The following is a 25,291-nucleotide window of genomic DNA, read 5'->3' on the forward strand; positions in this document are numbered from 1 at the left end:
CTTCGCGTGGCGGTGCCACAAGCAGCCGCCGTCGAAGAACGGTTGATAATAGTTCGACGCGGATGAAAAGGGCTAAAGAGCGATAGCGGCTGAAAATGAACGGAAGGTCACTAGCGCACCTGGCCCAACCACCTGCAGTACTTTGCTTGCGCCATTCACTTGGCGCCGCCGAGCAAAACAGCTCGTGTCGCCGCAGCGCTGTCGCTTACACTCGTCGGATCAAGTTTCATAACATTGATAACGACATAGACTGCGTGTAGATGAGGAAGAGTCACAATGCTTACGCATACCCAGACAAATCCCAGAGTAATTGTTGTGTGATTTTTTTTTACCGGAAATGTGCAGTTGGCGGAGACCCAGGGTTGACGATGCATGTAAGAGGGGGGCGAAGCTTTTCTTTTTATGAGAGTCTTGCCCAGCTCCCAAATATCTGCTCAAGCTGAAATTTGCTGATGGCTGTATGTTGTTGTTTTTTTTATTGTCGCATGCCCTCAAACCGCCATGAATCCTACTGTGTAATGACATTAGAGCAGCATTCACGTCCAAAAGGAAATGCAGCCGGTAATTGGGCTGCCTAAGGTTTGCAGCCTGGTGGCAGCTCCGCTTCCCCGTTTCCGTTGACATGTTACGGGGAGTGGTCTAGAGCAATCTTACATCCCCTCCCCACAGTGGCGTAGCCAGAAAATTTTTCGTGTAAGCGGGGGGGGGGGGGGGGGTGCCAATTGACCGTGGAGAGGGAAGGAGCGGGGCCATTGCGATAGTAGCAAAAAATTTACTTTAGTGAGCGTTACACGTGCCCAGCGTGCCCCCTTTGCTACGTCGCTACTCGCCCCCCCCCCCCGCCTATCGACGCAAATTGAGCTATCAGAACGTGCATGACGCGCATGCATGACATAACATGAATGACATGCCGCGAAGCTGGCGTGGATATCGTGACATCATCATCAGCCTATTTTGATGTCCATCGCAGGACGAAAGCTTCTCCAGCGATCTCCAGTACCCCTGTCTTGTGCAAACTGGTTCCATGTGTCTTCAAGTTTCCTAATTCCATCACGTCCACCTTATTCCCTGTCGTCCTCGACTGTGCTTCCCTTCCCTTAGCACTCATTCTGAAACTCCAATAGACCAGCAGTTATCTCCCTGACGCATTGCAATGTCTGCCCAGCACTTCTTCCTCTTGATGTCAACCAGAATATCAGCTATCCCCGTTCGCTCTCTAATCCACATCGCTGTCTTACAGTCTATTATCGTCATGCCTAATATTTTTCATTACATCGCTCGTTGCGCGGTCCTCAACGTCTTCCCAAGCTTCTTTGGTAACTTCCAAGTTTTGGCCCCATACGTTAATAACGGTAGAAAGCAATGATTAGCAGTAAGCTCCATAGTCATGATTTAGTAATGCCTGCCGTAGGCTCTCCAAATAATTTTTTTATTTTTGTTAAGTTCCTTGATCAGAGAGGCCCCTGCGAGTAATTAACCTCAATAAACGTATTTCTGCGCAGGTTCTAAGGCTGACTGCCGACCATGACGTTTCGTTCTCTCGCCAGGCTGTGGAATATTACTTTTCTCTTCTGCATACTAAATTTCAATCATACTTTTACACTTTCTGCGCTAAGGTCCTCAAACGTTTGTTGCAAATAGTCTGCAGCATTGCTGGGTATGCCAACGTCATCTACAAACTGTAAGTTGGTGAGCTATTTACCGTTAGCCCTCACTCCTAACCATTCCCAGTCTAACTGGTTGCACACCTTTAAGTATTCAGTGATAGCATTGTAAGTATTTTGCCATTGATCATGCGAAGCCTTTTGCAGATATCTGGTTATGCAAAGTCGGCGCATTAGTGTCATCCATTCGATATCAACATTCGTGGGAAACTTCATTTTTGACCGCTGTTCGGAGTCAGTGCGCTGCTGCCTAGATGCCCCGATCTAATAATTCCAGCTACCTGTTTCAAGCGCAGGTAGCGCGCGTTTCATGTATAGCCAATATCAACGCATTAACTGCCAATGTTCATTTATCATATACTGTAAGCTTGTCCACTTACTCCCTTATAATTAGGGTGTGAATTCGAAAGACTGGGGTGTTCCAAGGGTTTTTCTTATTGAACACCCTTTCCCGTTAAAAAAGGGTCTTTCAAGGGCGTTTACAAGGGTGAAAAGATAAGTACACCTGCATTACACCCATAAGGGTGTGAACATTTTAGGAGTGCGGTATGTCGTGAATATGTGGCACGGGGTACCTGTCGGGCATTGCGACACTGTTCAGCGCTCAATAGTCCCCGCAAGGACGCCAGTCACCCGATGATCGCTTAGGAACCATGTGAAGAGGAGATGCCCAAGGACTGGAAGAAGGTTGGATGAGAGCCAACTCTTCAACATATGGTCGAATTCCTGTCGCGCCAGCACCAGTTTCTCAAGCGAAAATCGACGTGGTCGAGCGTGAGCCGGTGGTCCAGTAGTGGTGATGTGTTAAAACATGTCGTGTTTTCCTGGGGATCCCATTTGGCACTGGTGTGTCATTTCAGAAAATTCTCTTAGTACGGAAGCGAAACGAAAAGCTGGCTTGATCAGCGTAGGGCTGAGCGGCGTATGTCTCGAAGGCTTGCCTTTTACATCGCTTTGTCACACAGGGTACTGTAACCCCCGGTTACACATGTCGACTAACTGTCCGAAGTGGCGCAGAAAATCCACCCCGAGAATGGCGAATTTCACGTCGGCTACTATGAAAATCCATCGTAGCGTTCTCTGCAGGCCCATACTGACGGTTAGGAAGCGGTTTCCATACCGGGCGATGGCCGTGTTGTTGACTGCTTGCAAAAGTGATGTGTTCGGGCGCTTGCGGTCCGCGGGCGATGCTGGAAGTACGCCCACTTCGGCGTCTGTGTCGACGAGGAAGAGGAAACCACTGTTGCGATCGGTTAGGAAAAAGACTGATGAGCAAGGTTCTTGCATGGCAGAAACGCTGGTCGCCCTCAGCGCCTGCGCGGGGCGTTTCCCGAGAACTCGCCGGGTGGTACGCATTTGCGTGCAGCATTGCCGAACTTGCCATGGTACCAACATTGTTTTTGGCGTTTCATAGGTGACTGTGGAGCACTCTGACTGGTTGACCGTGACGCGGTATGAAGGGCGGCCACGGAATCCACGAGACGTGAGAGTTCGTCCTTCAACTGCTGAAGCTGCTCATGTGGAGACGGTTAGCGTGTGACGGCCGCGACAGATGTCGGAGCTACCGCCATGAGATTGTCGGCTAACTCGGCCAGCTTGGATAGATCGTTCTCATTTGAGGCAGTCATGACCATTCTGACGTTCGGGGGGATTTTCTGTAGAAATACTTCACGGAGCAGCAGGCTGTCAAAACCATCCACTTTGCTGCCAATATAAATGTTGGATACGATGCAGAAGCTGGCTTGGCGTTCTGCCGCCGAAGTTGGCTTCATGGAGAAGCTCTTGTAGCCGTTGGATTTCGGGAGGCGTGATCCTGCGAATGAGTGTTGCCTTGAACGCCTCTTAAACGTTGTGTGCTGGTGGGGAAAGCACCAGGTCTCGAATTTCGCTAGCGGTTGATGGGAGCAGACTGCTGACCGCATAGGGGTATTTCGTGGAATATACTGTAATGCAAGGTGCAGCGAATTGTGATTCTACCTGAATGAACCGCAATGCAGGATCCGCAGTCCAAAACGCATGCAGTTTGACGTCGACGCCGGAGAGTGTTAGGATTTCGGTGCCTTGAGGTGTGCCCATAGTACTTGCTGCTCATCGGGGTCACAAATGTTCTGTGGGATGCGAGCGCGGCTGGAAATTAGCAGAAAGAAGCGAGTAATGTGCCCCTGAAGAACAAGCAAAAACTGACTTTATATTTGTGTTCGTTCAGCCTCTACGGCGTGGTTGCACACCCTCGCACCACTTCCCTTTACCGCACACTCCTCGATAACATGTTACCGAGTTAAAAAGGGGAAGAGTGTCTGGCTGCTGCTATGCGACCGTGAGGCCGCCACACCAGCAACATTAATGCGTTCAGGTAACATGTGCGGGTTTTTTAACCAGTTGCCGACACCCCAAAAGATCGTGTACGCGTGACGCCTGCGACAGAAAGGATGTTCGATATCCGCCGGCAGGTTTTTGAGTGGTGGCGCTGGCTGACACGCCCTGAGTTATTTCTAGTAGTAAAACTTAAATACCCCAGAAAGTGGATGGGGAAATGGCGCCCCGGCAGCTGAACTGGTAAGAGCATCGCACGTGTAATGCGAAGACGTGGGTTCGCGTCCCACCTGCGGTAAGCTTTTTTTTCATCCACTTTCATTTGCAATATTTTTTTTTAATTTTTAACTTTATTAATGAAGTACAAACCATTTACCCTATGTTCTCCTTTGTGTCATTGTTCCCTTCTTATGATAGGATTCATAAAAATTGGGCCTGTCGGCTCCCTTTCTTCTCGTTCACATATATATAATAAAACAATATGCAGACGACGCATTAAAAACGAAATATTCGTTTATCAACGTTTCGGCCGTGTTACGGCTTTCCTCAAAGTCAACCGTGAGACTGAAGGGACGGTGCCACGGCTGAAACGTTAGTAAATAAATATTTCCTTTCAAATTTGAGGCACCGGCATGTTATTCCAATAAGACAAAACACCGATATATATATATATATATATATATATATATATATATATATATATATATATATGTATATATATATATATATATATATATATATATACTTTCCCTTCACGGTCATCCTGCTAAATGACCGTGCATTGTCATAGGTTTCCCCCTTCCCCCACAGAAATTGTCAGTTGGCTCGGAAATTGGCTCGGTCCAAAGTGCTGACATGCACAATGTTGGTTGTTCTACGTAGCTTTATCACGGATTGCTTAATCTCGTAATTCAGTGCGACCACTTCGCGGATTATTCTGTAAGGTCCTTCCATCACTGCACAGAGTTTCCCTTGGTATGAATGCCAGTTTATCTCGTAGAGCACTAACTTAAGTTCCCTTGATAGTAACTTTGTTGTATATAATTTTGTTTTGGTCGAACGCGAGAGAAATGCGATCTGCAGCCGTTTCTGCTTTTCCCAGATCTTCGAACTTGTTTCTAAGCATTTGTGGATAAGAAGTATTTCAAACGTCGAAAGGGAAGATGGATATCTTGTGACTTCATGTGGAGCCCTGTTGTATTCGTGAACGATTTCCGAAAGATTCTGAATCCATGGTTGAGGACAACATTCATTTGGGCTAGATGGTGCACACTTGAATTACGAATTACTTGAATTAAAATTACTTGAATTATCCATGGTTTGCGAGACTCTTCACTCATTCTTCATTTGAGCTGAGTCACATGCCGTTCCACTGTGCATGCTAAAACGATGTGAAGAACTCGTGAATGTTGTTTTGTTTCAGGAACTGCTTGAATTCGCCTGCGGTGATGTCTTTTCCATGGTCAGCGAGAAATTTCGTCGGCTTTCCAGCAGCGAAGATCTTTTCAGACAAGATATGTAGGCATCAGAAATGTCACTTTTGTGAGAAAAGGCCCGCACATAATGCGTAGCGTGATCTATCGCCGAGTGAATGAACTTTTTTAACGAGCCGTATCCCGCGAAGACACCAATAGTGCCCATTGGAAGATGGTCCGAAGGTTGTGGCAGTGACCCAAATTGCTTGTTTTTTGTTTTCTTGGATTTCAGGCATGTGTCGCAATGATGGACGTACGCAGAAACATCACCGATATTTTAAGGCCAGCGATACTGCGGTGAAAGTTCCCAAGGCTTTCGGTCACTTCAACATGGCCAAATTAGCGGTGGGCTTTCTCGAGAAGTCCCAATCGGAAGGCGTGAGGAGATACGCTTTCTTATTTCCCTTCTTGCTGACAATGGCGAGGTCATTTTGGATTGAATTTTTCCATTGTGGACGGCCATATCAGTGGTCTTGAAGCTCTGGTACAGAAATAAGTTGAATGACAGAACTCCGTAACAACTCGTCCGCTTCGATGTTGTCACTTCTTTTCTGGTGTCGGATGTTGACATCATACATAGATAGCTTTCGGCATCACTTAAATAGGCACCAGTGCGGATATTTAATGTTCTTGAGCCACTGCGAGGCAGCATGATCGGTTATGACAGTAAAAGGTTTTCCATGCAGGCAGCAACGGCACTTGTCGACAGCATCAATTATGGCCAAGCATTCGAGCTCGGATATTGCGTAGTTCTGTGAGGGCTTCGACAATTTACGGGAATAATAGGCAGCTGGATGTAGGTTTCCTTCGTCATCGGGCTGTTTCAGCACAGCTCCGATGCCTACATTTGAGGTATCGCAGCGAATAGTGCATTGTTTATTAAGGTCGCATATTCTCAGTATTAGTTCCTCGTTTATCCGTTCTTCGTTTCATATAATGAAAAACATTTTCACACTGAAGGTCCCATTCACATTTAGCATCCTTGCGTAGCCCTTTTTTAATGGGGTAAACGATATTGCTAAAGTGGGGAATGTGCTGCCAGTAGACATTGACATTTCCTAGAATTGTTTGCACGTTTGTTTGAAATGTGGTTTTGGAAACCTTAACACTTCTTACACTCTTAAGACAACAAGGCGTAGCTAACCATTCGTAATGGCGAATAGATGTAACAAAAGCCGTTTACGAAATTTCCTATTCGTGCAGTTCTATTTTACAATAACCTACTGTGATATCTAAAGTTGAAAAGTATCGTGAAGTACCCAAGTTATCTAGAACATCACCGATCCATGGTATAGGCTGCTAGTGTCATAGTGTGGCGGCGTGAAGATTGCGCTAGTCGACGCGCAAATGGGTACGGCCTTTTATTTTCCTCTGGGACGACTGTTACAGCGTCAGATGAGAAAAATTGTCGCGCTACACCTTGTTCGAGAAGATAGTCAACTTGTCTTCCAATCTGTGCTTTATCGGTTTGAGAGCATCGATATGGAGGTCGGTGAATGGGAACGCTGTTGGTCAGTGTAATGCTGACTTTTGGTGCACCAGAAGTCCATTCCGGATTTCGAAAAATTGTCTTCATACTTATGAAGAACGTCCTTCAATATTGCCTGTTGAGGCTCCAGGAGATGGGTCATGTCAGTATTTTACAATAAAGAAACGTCAACGCTGAAGATTGGATTTGAGCACAGCTCTTGGGCGCCCGTTCTTGCGTTGAGCGTCGACGTGCATCGGCGTAGTTTCGCGGCGTAATCGAGCGAACTTCGCACAGCGGAAGATGAGAGCGAACGCGGTGCGTAGCGGGGGATGAAAAACGCGGCAACAGCGAAGAGGCGCGATGAGGAAAACGGAGAGGAGTGCGCCGCAAAACCATGAGGCGGAAAGTGGAAGAGGGTAGGACGAATGGGCGAGAAGAAAAACGGAGTGCCGGCGGAGAGCAGGCATGAGGCGAACGCAAAAACAAGGTGTTAGCGTGGGCTTCGGACGCACTGCGCATGCGCTACTTTATCTCCGGCTTCGCCGCAGCTAGAGAATTCGCTCCGCGCAACCTAAGCATTCCCGTGTTCACGGTTTCTTTCTTATCAATGCGTGACGCAACCGGCAGAAAATTTTTGTCCGCTGCTGCTGCTAAACGAGCTGCCCTAGCAGAGGCTCATGCCCAACGCGGAGAGCACCCTCCCGTTCAGAATTAAATTCTTTGCCACCGTATATTGCGAATTAAAAGCGCCTAAACACGTGCGCTCAAAATTCGCATTATGGAATACTCTAATTGTCTGTGAAACTTTTTCATATGTTGGAGTGGGTTAGATAATATTGTTGCCTTGATACAAAGCCATGGTGTCGAGGTTCAATGAGCCTTAGCCATAGGCTAGTCATGGGTCCAAAAAATAAAGCACAAAAATGCAGACACTTGATTATGTGCAAAATACCAACATAAAACAGCGGGGAGAGGGAAATTTACATGAGCACAGATGTAAAAGATAAAGGATGCATTACAAGGAGCAATTGCATCCGTTCAAGACAAAATCTGACAGTTTCACATTATAAGGCAAAATCAGGTGCGCACAACAGGTGGAGTACATTTAAGATAAAGAAGACATGTGCATGAAGAGCATGTGTAGCAGGAGCAAATGTTCAAGCATATTTTATGTGGTGTGGAAGGGTGTCCCATATTTTTGCGCCGATAAAAGAGAGCCATCTTTCTCCATATATGTTGTATGTGCACGGGAGGTTAAATTACCAAGTGTTACATATCTAGCAGTTCGACAGGAGGTATAAAAGAGGGATATATGGAAGGGGTAGTTATATCTCACGATGCTGTTTACCACAGTTGCTCTTTTTTGCAGGCGCAGTGAATCGAAGGTTAGTATCTGTAGGTCGTCGAATAGTGGCTTGCTGGGGTGATTCCACTTAGAATTAGTTATGATTCTTAATGACCGTTTCTGTATTTTTCGGATTGGTTCGAGGTAACTATCGTAACTCCCGCCCTATGACTCAAGGCAGTATGAGAGGTGGCTATGTGAGTAAAGGAGAAATATAATATGTGCAATGTATTTTTGTCAAAGAAGTGACGAGCCTGCACCAGTTTATAACACCTTGAAGTCATCTTTGCCACACCGCTAATAAATGATTTTGCCAGTGCAGGTGCCTTTCAGAAACTACGTAAAGATACTTAAAAGAAAGGCCATACTCTAGTAGGAATTTGTCAGTGCTAATGCGCACAGGGTCAAAGTATGCATGTTTACTATGGGAGTGAAACATTGTATATTTTGTTTTCAAACATTTACGGAAAGTTAGTTTGCGGAGAATCATTGCGAGATGCTTGCAAATCTAGTTTACTTTAGACTCTGTTTTCTTGAAGTTATCTGCTGTAATTATTATAGCGGTGTCATCTGCATACATCAGCATATCTCCAAAGTGTAGGGCATGCGGAAGGTCGCGAACATATAAAGAATAAAGCAAGGGTCCTAAAAGCGTCCCCTTGGGCACACCTGCATGTATAAGTTGCGGTGACGATGACATATTATTCATTACTACAGCCTGACGACGTTTATTACAGTAACTAGTAAACAACTTGAAAATATGTCCTCTAAACCGTTAGTGCTTAAGCTTCTACAAAAGGATTGAATGATCTACCGTATCAAAAGGCTTTTTCAAATCTACAAAGACGAGCCACAGATTTGTTAGCGTTTAAAGCAGAGTTTATGATCTGGGCTAATGATTGCACCACTGATGCAGTTGAACGATGTGGCCGAAAACATTGTTACTGTGGGCAAATTATATGATACTTTTCTATAAAGTCATGATTATTATTCGCAACAATTTTCTCAATAAGGATATTAATGACACTCACTGCCGATATAGGTCGATAACTGGAAGGGTTTGAGCTACCTGCCTCCTTGTATATTGAAAAAACTCGGGCTATTTTTAGCGATGTTGGGTACCTGTCGGTTTGCAAACAGTGGTTGAGAACGTGGCATAATACAGGACCCAAAACATCTGTTTCCTTTTAACATAGGTACAGTTCTGCGATCTATACCTGCGGCCTTATTACTAGTCATGGTTGCTAGTGTAGAATGTATTCAGTTGAGATCAATGTCGTTCAAACAGAAGGTATTTGGGAGTGGGCTTCGTAAGAAAGAATTTATAGCTTCGTTAGTTATATTGGCACCTGAAGAAATGCCAACGTTAGCAAAATATGAAATAAAGCTGTTTACAACATTTTCATCGACGGCTTCAGGAAACGTCTGTTTACGCGGTTTGCCAATAACACTGTTCACAATTTCCCACAGGTTTTAGAGTCACCGGAGCTCCTTGCGATTAGACGCGCATAGTATTCCTTTTTCCGCGTACGCTAAGGGCAACCGATTTATTGCGCATTTTTTAGTACTGACCCAAAAAGTAGCTATTGTCCTTATACAGTTTCCATTTATTGTAGCACTATCCTTCTGCTGCGGTATTGTTAAAATGCTCCTCGTCATCCAAGGTGTAATGGGCGCCCTATATGAACGAACAGATTTCTTGGTACAGCTGTTAGTTTTGCGCATGACAGAGCGTGAATTAGATTGGAGAGTTCAGTGTCAACGTCACCGTGGTATAGGGCAGTAGTGTCGATTGACCGGCTGTTGGATATCAGTAAAGCGTAGTCGATTATCGTGCTCACTGTGGCGTGTTTTAGCCTAGGTTTATTGATGTTTTTGACCACGACGTAGGTGGGGCGGTGATCTGAAATCGGCTCGTTGCATAACCTCGCAATAACATACCAGGTTAAATTCATTAGAACATGATCAATCATCGTTCCAGATAAGCTTGTTATTGTAGTGTGGATAGAGAACAAGTTTTGAAAATTAAAGGACTCAAAGAGGTACATGCAGTCATAATGGTGTGAATTGAGGGTATCTATGTTCATGTCACCGCTAATTATAACTGGGCCTTTGTGTTCTGACACTACGGTGAAGAATATTGATTCAAGTTCTTGAAGATATAAAGCTACAGCTGCGTTAGGGTGGCGGTAGACTACACCCACAATAACAGAGTTGTGCATTCAGATAAATAATGCTTCGATATCAGGTTCACTGCAAGACACGTTTGGCAACGCTGAGTAGGCAAGGCTGTCGTGAACAAACAGGGCTACACCACCACCGCGTGAAATTGAATCGCGCGGATTTGAAATTGTTAGATAATCGGGAATGACAACATCGTCACCTTTTTTAGGCCTAGTTTCAGATATTGCAATCACATCATATTGTCTTTGGTGCTGATAAAGATATGGAAATAGCAAGATAATTGCTTTGTCCTATACTGCGTATATTGCTGCGGAATATGTGTAAGATAACGTTATCATTTTTCGCAAACGCCATTCCTTGGCCCTGAAGTACCTGTGGTACTTCAGGGTACTTCAGGGTGAAACCCAGGCATATTTAAACCCTTTTCCCCGTTTCAGCTGTATGGCCTTGCCTAGCAAGATTTTGTTTTCAGGGCAAAGCCGGTGGTTCACAAAAACTCGCTTGTTATCCTCAACACCAAGCATTGTTGTGTTGAACCGGTTTTTCTTTGCTGCTTGAAAGAATTTGTTCCGTACACACTTTGAGGTGAATCTCACGAGTATATTTGGTAGTCCAGATCCTCTAGGTGGAATTCGATGTGCGGCGTCTATATCACAATCAGAGAACTCGACTTTCAGGCACTTAGCCACCTTCTGAACTGCATCACCTACATTCTCATTCTGTCTCCGGTACGCCTTTTATTTCAACGTTGTTTCGCCTAGCGTATTGCTTCAGTTCAACAAGTTCCTTCTTCAAGACCCCCAGATCTTTTCTTAGCCTCTGATAATCCCCTTCACTATCCAGACTCCGTTTCTTCACCTCTGTCAGTTCTTGGCGCAGATTTCCGACTTCACTCTTGAATTCATGGAAGTTATTACTGTGAAAGTCAACTGATTGCTTGATGGTCATAATATCAGTCCACAGTACAGCTATGGCTTCAAGAGACTTGTTTATTATTTCAATGAATATTTTGGATAGTTCCTTAATGGAATTTGGTGCTTTTTCAGACATGCATTTGGCAAACTCCTTCAACACATTCAGAGTGTAGAAATCTAAGAATCCTGTCCGACAACAGAAAAGAAAGGAAATGGCATCGATTTCATAATATGTGAATAGTCGCGCTTGCAGTATTTCCGTTCATAAGGGCATCAAACAGTATGAACATACCTATGCGTCATTTTCTTTGTTTTCCTTGTCGACGACAGGGGCGGAAACGCTTTCACGGCGAAGACATTCGTTGTGCCAATGACGCGGTTGTCTCAGTCCCGCTGAGGCGCAGTGTCGGCACTAACCGGGGGCATACGTGGTAGTCCGGCCGAGTCTTGTCGCTTTGCAGCAGGGTCACACTGTGTGATTGCCCGCCATACTGAACGGCGAATGTCGGCTCGTTACAAAGACGACTCTGCTTCTAGTGTAGCGGCAAGCCACTTCCCTGGCGTTGAGAATGTCTTCACAGCAAGATTCATCTCTATTTATGGAGACACACCGTCAGACAAGCATGAAACAATGTGGGCGTCTTTGAAGCCGGCGAAGCTGTTATTTTTCTTACTAATACTGCTTGAGTGTAGACCTTTCTTCAGGCGACAGTGCTTGAGTTGGCGGAATAAAGCCCCAGAGGGACCAGCGAAGCATTGAAGTATTGTTTCTCTGGTGCTTTCTCATGACTGGTTCGGGTCAACAATCTCGGTCAAATACCAGCGGAAGGCCTCACTTTCCAGGTGACCTGCCGTGGTTGCTCAGTGGCTATGGTGTTGGGCTGCTGAGCACGAGGTCGCGGGATCGAATCCCGGCCACGGCGGCCGCATTTCGATGGGGGCGAAATGTGAAAACACCCGTGTACTTAGATTTAGGTGCACGTTAAAGAACCCCAGGTGGTCGAAATTTCCGGAGTCCTCCACTACGGCGTGCCTCATAATCAGAAAGTGGTTTTGGCACGTAAAACCCCATAATTTAATTAACTTTCCAGGTGATGGCTGGAGTAGCTGAATTGTCGTGCTACAGACATTCTGCGGTTGTTGCCTTGGTATTAAAGAAGCATAGCCATCGGTCTACAACAACGTGAACTTCAGCTGCTGTGTACTTCAGAATCTTGATCAACTTTTTGGATGTGAAGTGCGCGGACGTCGAAACCAGCGCTGGTGGGGGTGTACGGGGCCAAAAAAGCGGCAGTTTGCGCGTGAGTGTTGCGCTGGTCGCACGAGATCGGCTCGAGCAAAGGGGCCAGGAAGCTGAGCGGAGCGGAACAGCAGGAGAAGCTCTCGCCGGGCACAGCGAATCGAGTGGTGGGCCACGTTCCGACGTGTCGTTGTCAGATGGGAAGAGGAGTTGGCACATGGAGGTGCCGCGTCCCAGAGTTTTCATGTACTCATCAACGCAGCTTCATTCGGTACATTGATTTTGGCACTCCCCCTCTACCCGGGTTGACTGGGCGGGAGGCTTTGGTTTGAGCCAACGGTCCTTCCCATACAAGGGGGCTGCTGTAGTGCAGCGCGACTCAGCTACTGCACTCTACACACAAACAGCCATGACAGTCTTACAGGACACGAGCCTGACAGACCCTCGAATTGCCTTAACACAAAAGACGTCAAGGCATACAACCGTGGAGGCCACCAAAGCCATCCGCGGAGCAGCGCGACCACGCGGGGGTGGGCCACAACCGGTTCCGGTTCTGGGTTCCACTGAGCCAAAAAAAAAACCCCGTGGATCGACTGGCATACACGCACGGCCGAGTCGAGTGATCTCAGGAGCATGCATGATAACCTCATTTATTTATTTTATTATTTATTTTACATGTACTGCCAGCCTTGTTACCAGGCCTTAGGCAGGAGTAGGCATTTGGAATAACAGACACAGAACAAGAATCTGCATAAAAAATAACATAAGAGAAATCTTTTCACAATGATGATTTGACTGGCAAAAATGAGGGATGAACCCTTTGGTATATTCACAAAGTGCAGAAAGAAAAGATGAAATCGTTGGACAGTCGACAGTTGTGGCAGGTAATGCGTTCCATTCGGAAATCGTGCGCGGGAAAAAAAGAATTTTTAAATGCGTTGGTCCTGCATGAAAAATCTCTGACCTTTAGTTGTGATAACAGCGCGTGCAGTGGTGGCTAGCCGGTAGAATATATAACGTTTTATCTATTCCTAGTTGACAGGTATAGAGTGAGAAGCAAAATTTCATTCTGTCCCGGTAACGCCTTATTGCAAGTTTTTCCAGTTCTGCAGCTTCTAGATGAGATGTTGGGGATGCGACAGCTGTACGAATTGAAAATAAACCTGGCTGATTTTCTTTGGACTTTCTCAATTTTAGTGATGTTGGTTTGTGTGTACGGATCCCAGACAATCCCAGCGTATTCTAGAATGGGTCAGATGAATCTTTTATATGCTAAAAGTTTTATTTCAGGTGAAGCGTTTCCTATTGATCGCCTTAAAAAGCCGTTTCTACATTGCTTTATTATTAATCTATGTTACATGTTCATTCCACCTAAGATCTGATGTTATTACTACTCCCAGGTATTTGTACGTAGACACGACTGATGAAGACTGGTTGTTAATGCTATAAGTAGGGGTTAAGGGGTTCTTTTTAATGGAGATATTTCCACCTAACTCATAAAAAATTACGACAGGACGAGCCCACACTTCGAGAAACGTCTTGTCGCCCAATGGATGCCGCTACCGGGTGAGGTAGAACGTGAGCTCTCTCTGTGCTTTCGCAAGCACTTTCTGAAGACCCGGCACTCGTCCCCCGAAAACCGCATCACAGCGTGCCAACCAAACTTGTTATGAGCACTCGACATGAAGCACGAACTGTTTGATCACCTGTTTAGGCAAAGGGTGCAAAAATCGAAAAGTCTGATATGCAACACCTGGGAGCTTAAAGAGACTAGCAATCCTCTGGAGAAGAGCTGCAGGAAGCAAACACTGCATAAAGATATGAACCGAACCCTCAAGACCGTCACAAAAAGGGCACACTCTACGAGCCGGGACTGCTGTGAAGGGCCTGTAACTCAACAGCAGGCACCCTCGGGCGAGGCGGTACATGAACGTAGCTCGCCTAGAGTTGAGGAAACTGGCCGTAATAGGCTTCCAGCTTGGCCGGTGGGTGGACAGATTTCCCCCACATTGCCACTTCCTTTGGCAAAGCGGGGGGGGGGGATGTTGCCGCGAATCTTTGCAGTGTTTGCTCACTCTTCAAATCTGCTGCCACGCCGCTTTATCGCTTTGTTTGCGACGCAAGACGCGCCTAGATTTATATCGGTTGATAGCATCCAGACAGATCTGATTCTAGGTTGTTCCAGAATATTCTAGTAACTTTATTTAGAAAGATCGCTATCAGCATTAAATTGAGCTCGGACGACAGCAGCCGGCATTCTGTTCGACGACCGCCGAGCACGCTGGTCGCTTCAACACGGCCGAGGGATTCAGTCCATTGTCGGCGCAAGTCAGCCCAATAAACAGTTTTCTGTTTAAGAACTTCTGTCCGTCTTCATCGCTCCTGCGACTGCTGTCACCACTACGTGACAATGTCAACTAGTTCTTGCATTGGAGTTGAAACTACGTCGATGCCGGGGTGAACCTTGCGGAGGCTTACCAGAGAATTGGCAGCCACCGCATAAATGGTAGAAGGGGAACCTGAGCGAAGCACACAGTGAGAAAATGTGCTCTGCGAAAACAAGCGGAGTCGGGTACTAAGGAAAAAAGGAAGTAAAGCTTCGAGTCCGAAGCATATCCGAGTTAAGAGCTACCGGGGTCCACCTGATGTGAAGTGGAGTAGCTACGATGCCCAGGTCGGGAATTCTGAGTCCATTCTTATTCTTGGGCAACTTGAGCATCTACCGAGCTACAAAACCAGTTGTCCCTTTCCAGAGGAAGCGAAAGAGGACCCTCTCCAAGATAAGCTTGGTTCGGGTTGGTACGGGAAACACACACGCTACATACGTAAGGAAGGAAAACAGAAGTGAGCGAAGAATTGTCGCTCGAGCAGTCAATGGGCATGACAACGCTCTAAATTACTGAATCCTGGTTTCAAGCTTCTCATTAGCCTGCTGCCAGTTTTCACTAGAGAGACCGTCTCGTTCGAATCGGAAACCTAGAATGCGCAACCGCGTTTTCACGGGGAGACCATGAACGGGCTGCGGAGGGAACGGAGTGGAGTTCAAGTACATGGCTGCACTTTTAGACCTATTCAACCTTGCACCGCTTGCCTCGCACTAACCTCCCATGACATCCAAGACAATGCAAACTGATGTCTCGTCCGGAACGACAATGGACAGGTCGTCCGCATAGGCAAAGAGTGCGACCGGACGGGAGCCTGGTGGTAGTAGGAACGTGCCAATTCTACTGCCACAGGACACCCTCTGCAGGAATGGTTCAAAAGTGAGTACGTAGAGGGCAGGCGATAGAGGGTCCTTCTGCCGTACACCATGTCCCACAATGAATGCCTCAGAGACGCGATCCTGTATGAGGACTGCAGAAGTCGGTTGAGAACAGAAAACGTGGATCATCTGCTGAAAACCCACACTAAAACCAGCCTCTTCCAAAACACGGGAAAGGTATCTATGGCTAACTATATCGAAAGCCATCTCCTGATCGAAGGAGCAAAGAATACCTGGAAGTTTCCTAGTATTTGCCCACGAGAGAAGGTCCCTTATTGCTAAACGGTGAAGCTGAGTGTAGTGGCCCAGGACACAACATGCCTGGTATGGACCCAAAACAGTGTTGTGTACTGGCGTGAGTCGCATACAGAGACACTTTGCTATGAGCTTCGAATCGCAGTTGAGAAGAGTGATTGGACGCCGTGCTTCTAGATCGGAATTTCTCGACTCATCCTTGCAAAAGAGAGTATTAGCCCTTCTCGTTGAGACGCTGACAAAGTCCCTTCACCAATGATGTGAACGACTTCCCTAATAATGTTCAAAACTTCACATAAAGTCCGACTATCAGACCATTGGATCCTGGACTACGATTATGCTTCATAGACTGCAAAATCGAAAACAGCTCTTCCTCATCTATGGCTGAGTGACATACTTCCGGCGGCTCAGCTGGTGAAACAAACGGAAAGACAACTGGAGAGGCAATTGGTTCGGCATACAAAGTCATGTAAAACTGCCTCACCAGTGCAATAACTCCATCTGGTGAATCGACTATGCTTCCATCACTTGGATCTACTAAGGAAGGGAGAGTTGTGCTCTTTCTTGAATGATGCCTACGTAGGGCATTTCTGCTGCACCACGGTTCCATTTGCCACTGGTCTGCCCGGGTTCTGGCTCTCAAGCCATCCTAACGTCGCTGCAGGAGAATCCGAAGTTCCTTTCGGAGTGCGGCTAGGGCCGGAGCAACACCAGGCACGCCGGACAGTGGCCTCGAGAGCAGGAGTATCGCGTCGGATCGCGTCCTCATGCTCCTCGTGCGCTCGACGCTTGCCCAAAGACCTGAAGCACTCACGCACTCTGAACTTCACGTCATCCCATTCTGTGCCATCTAGACTCTCTCTGTTGTGTAGTGATCGAGAGAGAATGGATGATAGCTCTGTGGTTGCCTGGCTGTCCGTTGGAAGACGTGGATTTAGGCGCCACCGTCTCTGCCCTTTCGAGACTATGTTCGAATCGGCAAACCGCAGAAGTAGGAAGATCTGGTCGCTAAAAGCAGAAGGAATTAACCAAGAAGAATGCATTCTGGAAGTTAATGAGATGAGATGTAAAAACGATCGATGCGGCTATGTATGCCCCTTCCTTTCCAATCATTCCTGACTGTCCAGGGCGAAGCACGCGCCAATTATCGACCAGTCCCAGCCCATCGACGAGCTCTTGCAGTAGAGCATTTCCACCCGTTTCTTTAACATTTAGAGTCGCTCTACGGGAGGCGCGTTCAACCTGTTCTAAAATTGATGTCGCCTACAAGAATAAGCTGACAGGGACCTACCAAGTAAGGGTCTAATGCAGCGAAAATCTCTGATCTCTAGACTTGTTTGGAGCGTAAACATTAACAATTAGAATCACCGGTCCTGCCCATGTTGATTTGGTATTCGCGCTAGTATACAGCGCTGTCATCGGAGGCTACCTGGCGGATCCGGCCGTGGCCGGGCTTTGCCCCGGCTCCTGACGCTTCTGAGACAGTCTGTGCTGCGGCGTTCATCGCCGTGCCGCCTTGTCGATGCCGCGCTGCGCTCGGCTCCTGTTGTTGCCGAGACGGGGACCCTACGGCGTTCGTCGCCGTTCCCCACCCGCTGAAAGCAGACTGTGCCCCGGCTCCCGTAACTGTCGTAGCTACTTGCGGCTGAGCTACAGCCTAGTCGATGCTACCCCACCGCTCCGGGTCGAATCAACTATTAAATTTGGAACTGGGAGCGATGCAGAAACTAAACTGAAATCACTGACAATAGTGCCGCAAACCGCTTTAAGTACTATCTCCATTTAGTTTATATGCCTAGTCCCCTGTCTACTGTCCGTGTATAAGTTAGTTCTTTCCTGTCTTGAGAGACTCCTCATTACAAATGGCTAACCTGCACCCGCACATTTAGCTACGATTTGGCGAGCTTGCCGGGATCGGCTTTACCATCTTGCCGACAGCTAGACGTAAGGGAAAACCTTGCCGGGACGGACGCGAGCGCGGCTGGATAAGGCGGACAGAAGCGAGTAGTGCGTCTCGCTTTATATTTTTTTTATAACTTCGGCCACTCGGTATCACATCCTCCCACCATCCTCCTCTCCTCGCACATAACGCGATAAAACTGAGGCGATAGTGAAATATGGGAGAGGGTGTCTCGGCTACTGCGGTGCGGCCACGAGGTCGCCACAAGCCCAATGTATATTGAGAGGTTACACGTGATTTTCAATGACGTGGGCCTGGCTGGTGCCGGTCTGCTACTGCATTACAGAAAATTGTAGCAGACCCAATGCCCAATAACATGCACCCCACCCACAATCAAGCGAGAAGAGCAGCGTGTACCCGCATGTTGCACAAACGCTGCTTCAGAGACCCAGATACATACTACATGGACGCTAGCCCGTATCCCTCGTCGCCACGTTGCGGGCCCAAATACACACTCGCCGTTGTCAATCAGGGGAACCTGGTAGCCACTGCCTCCATCCGCGCCACATGCAGCGCAGCAGCAGAAGCAGCAGCGATCGCTCTCGCACTTCGCGAGGCCGAGAGCAAGGGAAGGTCCGCCAGCGTCCTTATGGACTCACAAGCGGCGTGGCCTTTGTACATGAATTGAACACTCTTTATAAAAGCCATTCGAATCCTCGGCCACTCACTAGAATAAATCCACGGTATCTTCTGGTGCTGTGGGCACGAAGGCCTGCGGGACTACGCAGACGCGGACAGCGCAGCTCGAGGTCTCACTAGCCGAGCGGCAGACCATACCGTTCTTCAGCCCCCGACAGATCGACGAGCGACCCACGAGTTATTAACCACAAGTCGGCAGATACTACAGGAACGACGTCTCGAAAGAACACAACACGCTCCCCACACACAAAGCTCTCAATAAACTCCAGGCAAGGGACTGGCGCCGCCTGCAAACCAACACATACCCACAATTGTCTCGTCTACACGCAATCTCCCCAGACAGATATACGTCCCGGACATGTCCCTGGTGTAGCAACCACACAGAGACACTCGCGAACATAACAAACGAATTCACCGGCCGTGTGGGCAACGCAATTTCGCCACGAGTCACAGCACACACACTCACTACGTAATCTTGAGAGGCGAGACTCTCCGAACTGGACATGGGAAGCCAAATGGCGACTCTCGACCAGGCCACGTGAGCCGCGATCGCCAGTGGAGTCCTGCCAGAGTGAACCATGAAGGCATAAACTGCGCAACGGTTTCTTCAATAATAAAGTTCCATCCTCCCTCTCCTCCTCTCCGGATTGACGCAGAACGCGCGATAGAAAGGGCCCTCCGTCATATAGGTCGGGAGGATCAGCACGATAATTTGAAACTGAAGGAAAGCCGGCAACAAGCCCAGGAGCCTGTTTTACAGCTGAAGCTTCAAGAGGGAGCAGCCCGTCAGAACGCGGATGATAGTGGTCATTTAGCAAGTGACGACGCGACTGCACAGGCTGCGCTGGAAGTTCGTAGTCCTCACAAGCTATTACCAGCCTTTAACGAGACTCAGGATCACTTTGGTGCCTATTTACAACAATTTGATCGCGTTGCAGCGTCTCAAGAGTGGCGGCGAAGGAAATGGCCACTTTCGCTCAGTTTGTGCCTAATAGGAGATGCCTTATTGGCCAACGGGCCGCTGGCTATGCCCAGCTAAAGGCTACGCTGTTGGTGCAATTTTGGCATACCGACAAAAATCAACGCGCGAATATTCGCAAAACGTGAGCAGAGGAAAAAGAAACGGGTCTCCAATATGCTTCTCGTCAAGCGTGTCATTTCTACCGTTTGGTTGAGATAGCGAAGATCGGGAGAACGTATGACGGTCTTCGCAACGTAATTATTTCAAAGCAATTTATGAAAGGATGCCCTCCTGCGCTCCGAGTATTTATGAAGGAAAGAAACTACAAGAAGTAGATTACGTTGTCGCACAATGCCGACTTCTTCTTGCAAGCCCAGAATCAGAATACTCTAGACAAGGACAATCTTTGGAAGGATAGGATCACGGGGAGTAGTAACAATATGGAATCTGAGAAGCCACCAGTTAAAGCGCACAATCAATGATTTTTGTCTGATAAGACCGGCCATCGTGCATTTGAGTGTTGGTGAAGGACGAGAAATAATAAATCCGGTTCTAGCTGGGCCAGTGGCAAAACCGGTTCGTCCGCGAAACATCTGGAATGCAAGGAAAACAAGCGTCTTGTACAATGACGAATGATCGGCCTATCAAGAGAACGATATCAGAAAAAGGGTACGCCGCGTTTAAAGGGGGGGGGGCACTATTCCAGTCGTGAATACGACATGTACTCGCACTCCGACTGTCCCTGACGTAGGGACTTTGCCCATGGCTGAAGGATTTCTCGAGGGCACGGTCATAACCGTGCTCTGGTATATTGACTTCAACACTACAGAATTACAAGGAATTGTTCCAAAGGCAAAGTTTGGAACAAAAATTCCAGGGTTTCTGTTGGACTGAACAGTACATTATTTGCCAGAGGTCATAGCCTCCCTAGACACGCAGTTCTTCACCGGTATAGTGCGGGTTAGGTGTATGCATAACCTCCTTTTCGATGAGGAGTTGCCGAACGTCGCAGTTGTTAAGCCTGGTACTCAAGCAGACTCACCTCCACTACAACAGCTTCACGGAGTGGACCAAGCAGATAGCACTGTGAGAGACGTGGACCACCCAGCCATTTCATCGGTATGTACTACGGTGGAGGACCCTCAGCGTCTTCTGTTGAGGGCGCCTCCCAGTCATGGGACGTGGCCTAAACTTTCGTCCTCCAAGAGGAAGGCGTCACAAGAAGACTCCAGTTCGCCGACCTATCATGTACAGCACCAACACGAATTTCAGAGTGATAGCGCTGCAGGTGAAAATATAACTCCAGTGTGCCCCACTACCAATCTGCCAGTACTAAATCCCTCAAATGGCTTATAGCGTGTGAAAAGACAAGGACGAAAGGAAGAGGTGACACACACAGGCACCAACTTGCAACAGTCTTATTTCGAGCAAAGAAGCCACAAATATGTACAACTTTATCGCATACATCATCATACACGTGCTGTTTGCAAAAAAATATATTACACGCCATTGCGTAGGTAAGCTAACTCTTTGCGGGAAAGGGCAGTCGAGGGTTCTGAAACACAGTTATCCCCAAGCCTATCAATCATTTCTGCTTCAATACTTTCGCGAGGTAATCTTCCTAGGGCTCTTCCGACGATGGAACAGTCTCTGTATGCTGGAACACACGTCAAGCGTGCTCCAGCATCCGCCCCGGCGACGGCGCACATGCAACACCTGCAGTGAGCGTCAACTAACCCACCACGCTTTTCTTCTACCGGTGTTCCTTTAAACGCTCGTTGAGGCACCTTCCGCTTTGCCCCACGTAATTTTTCCACGCTTTAAAGGAAGCCTGTACACAACTGTTACTGGACATGATCAACAAACGGTTGCTGGTGTTTCTTTTTGCACATGCGCCTGTCAGACGGGCCTCTTCTGGTTAGTCTCCACAGACATTGTAATGTTGTAGAAGCTGAAAACAAAACGCTAACATTCGCACGTTGACCTAATTTCTTTAAACGGTGCGATAGGCCGGGGAAATACGGGATGACAGCAAGGCTCCTCTTATCTACACAAGAGGGGCTGGTAGAATCCTTTGATAACTACGGCTTGAGCAGAATTGATGCTTTTGCGTTTCAATACCATCTATTGCCCTTTCCCGCAAAGAGTTAGCTTACCTACGTAATGGCGTGTAATATATTTTTTGCAAACAGCACGTGTATGATGATGTATGCGATAAAGTTGTACATATGTGTGGCTTCTTAGCTCGAAATAAGATTGTTGCAAGTTGGTGCCTGTGTATGTCTCCTCTTCCTTTTTGTCCTTGTCTTTTGACGCGCTATAAGCCCAAAATGTCAAACCAACAAGCCCAAATCACCGCATCTCAGGTGGCTATAGACAAAGTGACTCTCGAGGACTTGCAATGAAGTGACGAGTCCCTACGACGTTGCTATGAGAATGTCGGTAAGACAATTGTTACAAATAATCTGAGACTCATTATTACTTGTCTGAAAGAGGAATATCGAAGACCAAAGCTGCTATGCAGGAAGGAGTTGGAACAGATTGTTGTATGTAGACTGCTGAATGAGGCTGAATGTTCTGAAGCTGGCACACGAGATAATTCTTGCAGGTAATCTAGGAATATGCTACATGACTGGCCGCATGTTTCCCGAATTTTATTGGCCAGATGTGCAATCTAAAACGCCGCGGTTCTTGAAGACCTGCGATGTCTGCCAAGAGGCTGTGCCTCGTCAACTGCGTCACAACGCCGGGCGCGGCCAAAGTGCATGAAGATTATCCCAAAAAGGAAAGAAATCAGTTGCAATAATTGTGTGGGTCAAAGAAAGCGCCAAAAGTTTTCTTGGCAAGATTCAGTACACGCGAAACGGCGTCACATGGTCGAGCTCATTTATGTAACTGCGTAACAACGCCGGGCCAGGCCACTGTGCGTGACGAGTACGCCAAAAAGTAAGGAAATAAGTTGCAATAGTAGTGTGGGTCATAAAAAGTGCAAAAACGTTTCCTGGTAAGATTCAGTAGACGGGAATCTGCGTCATATGGCCGAGCTGCGTTTCGCTAACTACGTCACAACGCTGGGCGCGGAAACGGTGCATGAAGACTACCCCTAAATGTAAAGAAATCAGTTACAATAATTGTGTTGTTCAAAGAAAGCACCAAAATTTCCTTGCTAAGATTCAGTACACCCGAAACTGTATCACACGGCCGAGGTGCTTTTCGTTAACTGCGTCACAACGCCGTGCGCGTCCAGTGTACAAGAAAACTGCCCCAAAATTAACGAAATCAGTTGCAATAGTGGTGCGGGTCAGAGAAAGCCGCCAATTTTTTCTTGCTAAGATTCAGTACACGCGAAACTACGCGACATGGCTGAGCAGCTTTTCGCTGACTGCATCACAACGCCAGGCCCGGCCAATTTGCATGAAGAATACCGGAAAAGTAACGAAATCAGTTACAAAAATGTTGTGGGTCAGAGAAAGCGCCAAAAATTTACCGGGTAAAATTCAGTACGCGCAAAACTGCGTCCCATGGCCGTGCTGCAATTCGCTAACTGCGCGACAACGCCGGGAGTGGCCACTGTGCGTGAATAGTGCCCCAGAAGGTATCGAAATCAGTTATTATAATGCTGTCGGTCAGAGAAAGTGCTAAAACATTTCCTGGTAAGATTCAGTACACGCGAAACCGCATCACACGGACGAGCTGCTTTTCACTAACTGCGTCACAACGCCGGGCCCGGCCTGTGTGCATGAAGAGTACCCTAAAAAAGCAACAAAAGCAGTTGCAAAAATGGTGTGGGTCAGAAAAAGCGCAAGAACTATTCCTGGTGAGATTCAGAACATGCTAAACTGCGTCATACGGCCGAGCTGCAATTTCTAACTGCGTCAAAACGCCGGCCCCGGCCACTGTGTATGAAGAGTAAGCCAAAAAGTAACGAAATGAGTTATATTAATGGTGTGGGTCAGACAAAGCGCCAAATTTTTATTGGTTAGATTCAATAAACGCGAAACTGACATACGCCCAAGCTGCTTCTCGCTAGCTGCATCACAAAGTCGGGTCACGCTACTGTTCTTGAAAAGTGCCCAAACATTAACGAAATCTGTTACAGTAGTGGTGTGGGTCAAAGAAAGCGCCAAAACTTTTGCTGGTAAGATTCAGTACACGTAAAACTGCGTCACATCTCCGAGCTGCTTTTCGCTAACGGCCTCACAACGTACGTTTCCCCATTGTGTATGAAAAATACCCCCAAGAGTAACGAAATCAGTTACAATAATGGTGTGGGTCAAAGAAAGCGCGAAACCTTTTCCTGGTAAGATTCAGTACACGCGAAATTGCGTCACACAGCGGCTGTACTTTTCGCCAGCTGCATCACAACGCCTGACGCGGCCACTGTGCATAAAAAAGAGTACCGCTAGAAATAACGAAGTCAGTTGCAATTATGGCATGGGTCAGAGAATGCGCAATGACTTTTCCTGGTAAGATTCAGTACACGGGAATCTGCGTCACATGAAAGAGCTGCTTTTCGCTAACTAGGTGACAACGCTAGGCACGGCCACTCTGCATGAACAGTAGCCCTACAATTTACGTGATCAGATACAGTGATGGTGTGGGTCATTCAAAGCGCGAAAATTCTCCTGGTAAGATCCAGTATACGCGAAACTGCGTCATACGGCTGAGGTGCTTTTTGCTAAGTGCGGCACAACGCCGGGCGCGGCCACGGTTCATGAAGGCTACCGCAAAAAGTGATGAATCATATAGAATAATCGTGTGGGTTAGAGAAAGCCCCAAAAACACTTTTCCTTGTGGAATTCAGTACACGTAAACTGCGTCACACGGCCGTGCTACACTTCACTAACTGAGTCACCACGCCGGGCGTGGCCAATGTGCATGAAGGATACTCCAAAAAGTAACGCAATCAGTAATCATAATGGTGTGGTTCAGATAAAGCGCCAACCTTTTTCACTGTAAGATTCAGCACACGTGAAACTGCGTCAAATGGCTAAGCAGCTTCTCGCTGACTGCATCACAACGCCAGGCCCGGCCACTACATAAAGAATACCGCAAGAGGTAATGAAATTGGTTACACTCATGGCATGTGTCAAACAAAGCGCAAAGGCTTTTGCTGGTAAGATTCAGTACACGCGAAACTGCGTTAAACCCCCGAAGTGCTTTTCGCGAACTGCGTCAAATTGCCGGGCGCGTTCACATTGCATGAAGAGTATCCCAAAAAGGAAAGAAATCAGTTACAATAATTTTGTGGGTCAAAGAAAGCTCCAAAATTTCCTTCCTGAGATTCAGTAAACGCGAAACTGTGTTACACGGCCGAGGTGCTTTTCGTTAACTGCGTCACAACGCCGGGCGGGTCCAGTGTCCATGAAAAGTGCCACAAAAAGTAACGAAATCAGTTACAAAAATGTTGTGAGTCAGAGAACGTGGAAGAAGATTTCCTGGTAAGATTCAGTACACGCGAAACTGCGTCAAATGACTGAAGTGCATTTCGCTAACTGCGTCACATCACCAGGCGCGATCACAGTGCATGAAGAGTACCCCTAAAAGTAACAAAAGCTATTACAATAATGGTGTGGGTCAGTGAAAGCTCCAAAACATTTACTGGTAA

The sequence above is a fragment of the Dermacentor variabilis genome, chromosome 4 (assembly GCF_050947875.1).
Source record: "Dermacentor variabilis isolate Ectoservices chromosome 4, ASM5094787v1, whole genome shotgun sequence".
In the NCBI taxonomy this organism is placed as follows: Eukaryota; Metazoa; Arthropoda; class Arachnida; order Ixodida; family Ixodidae; genus Dermacentor; species Dermacentor variabilis.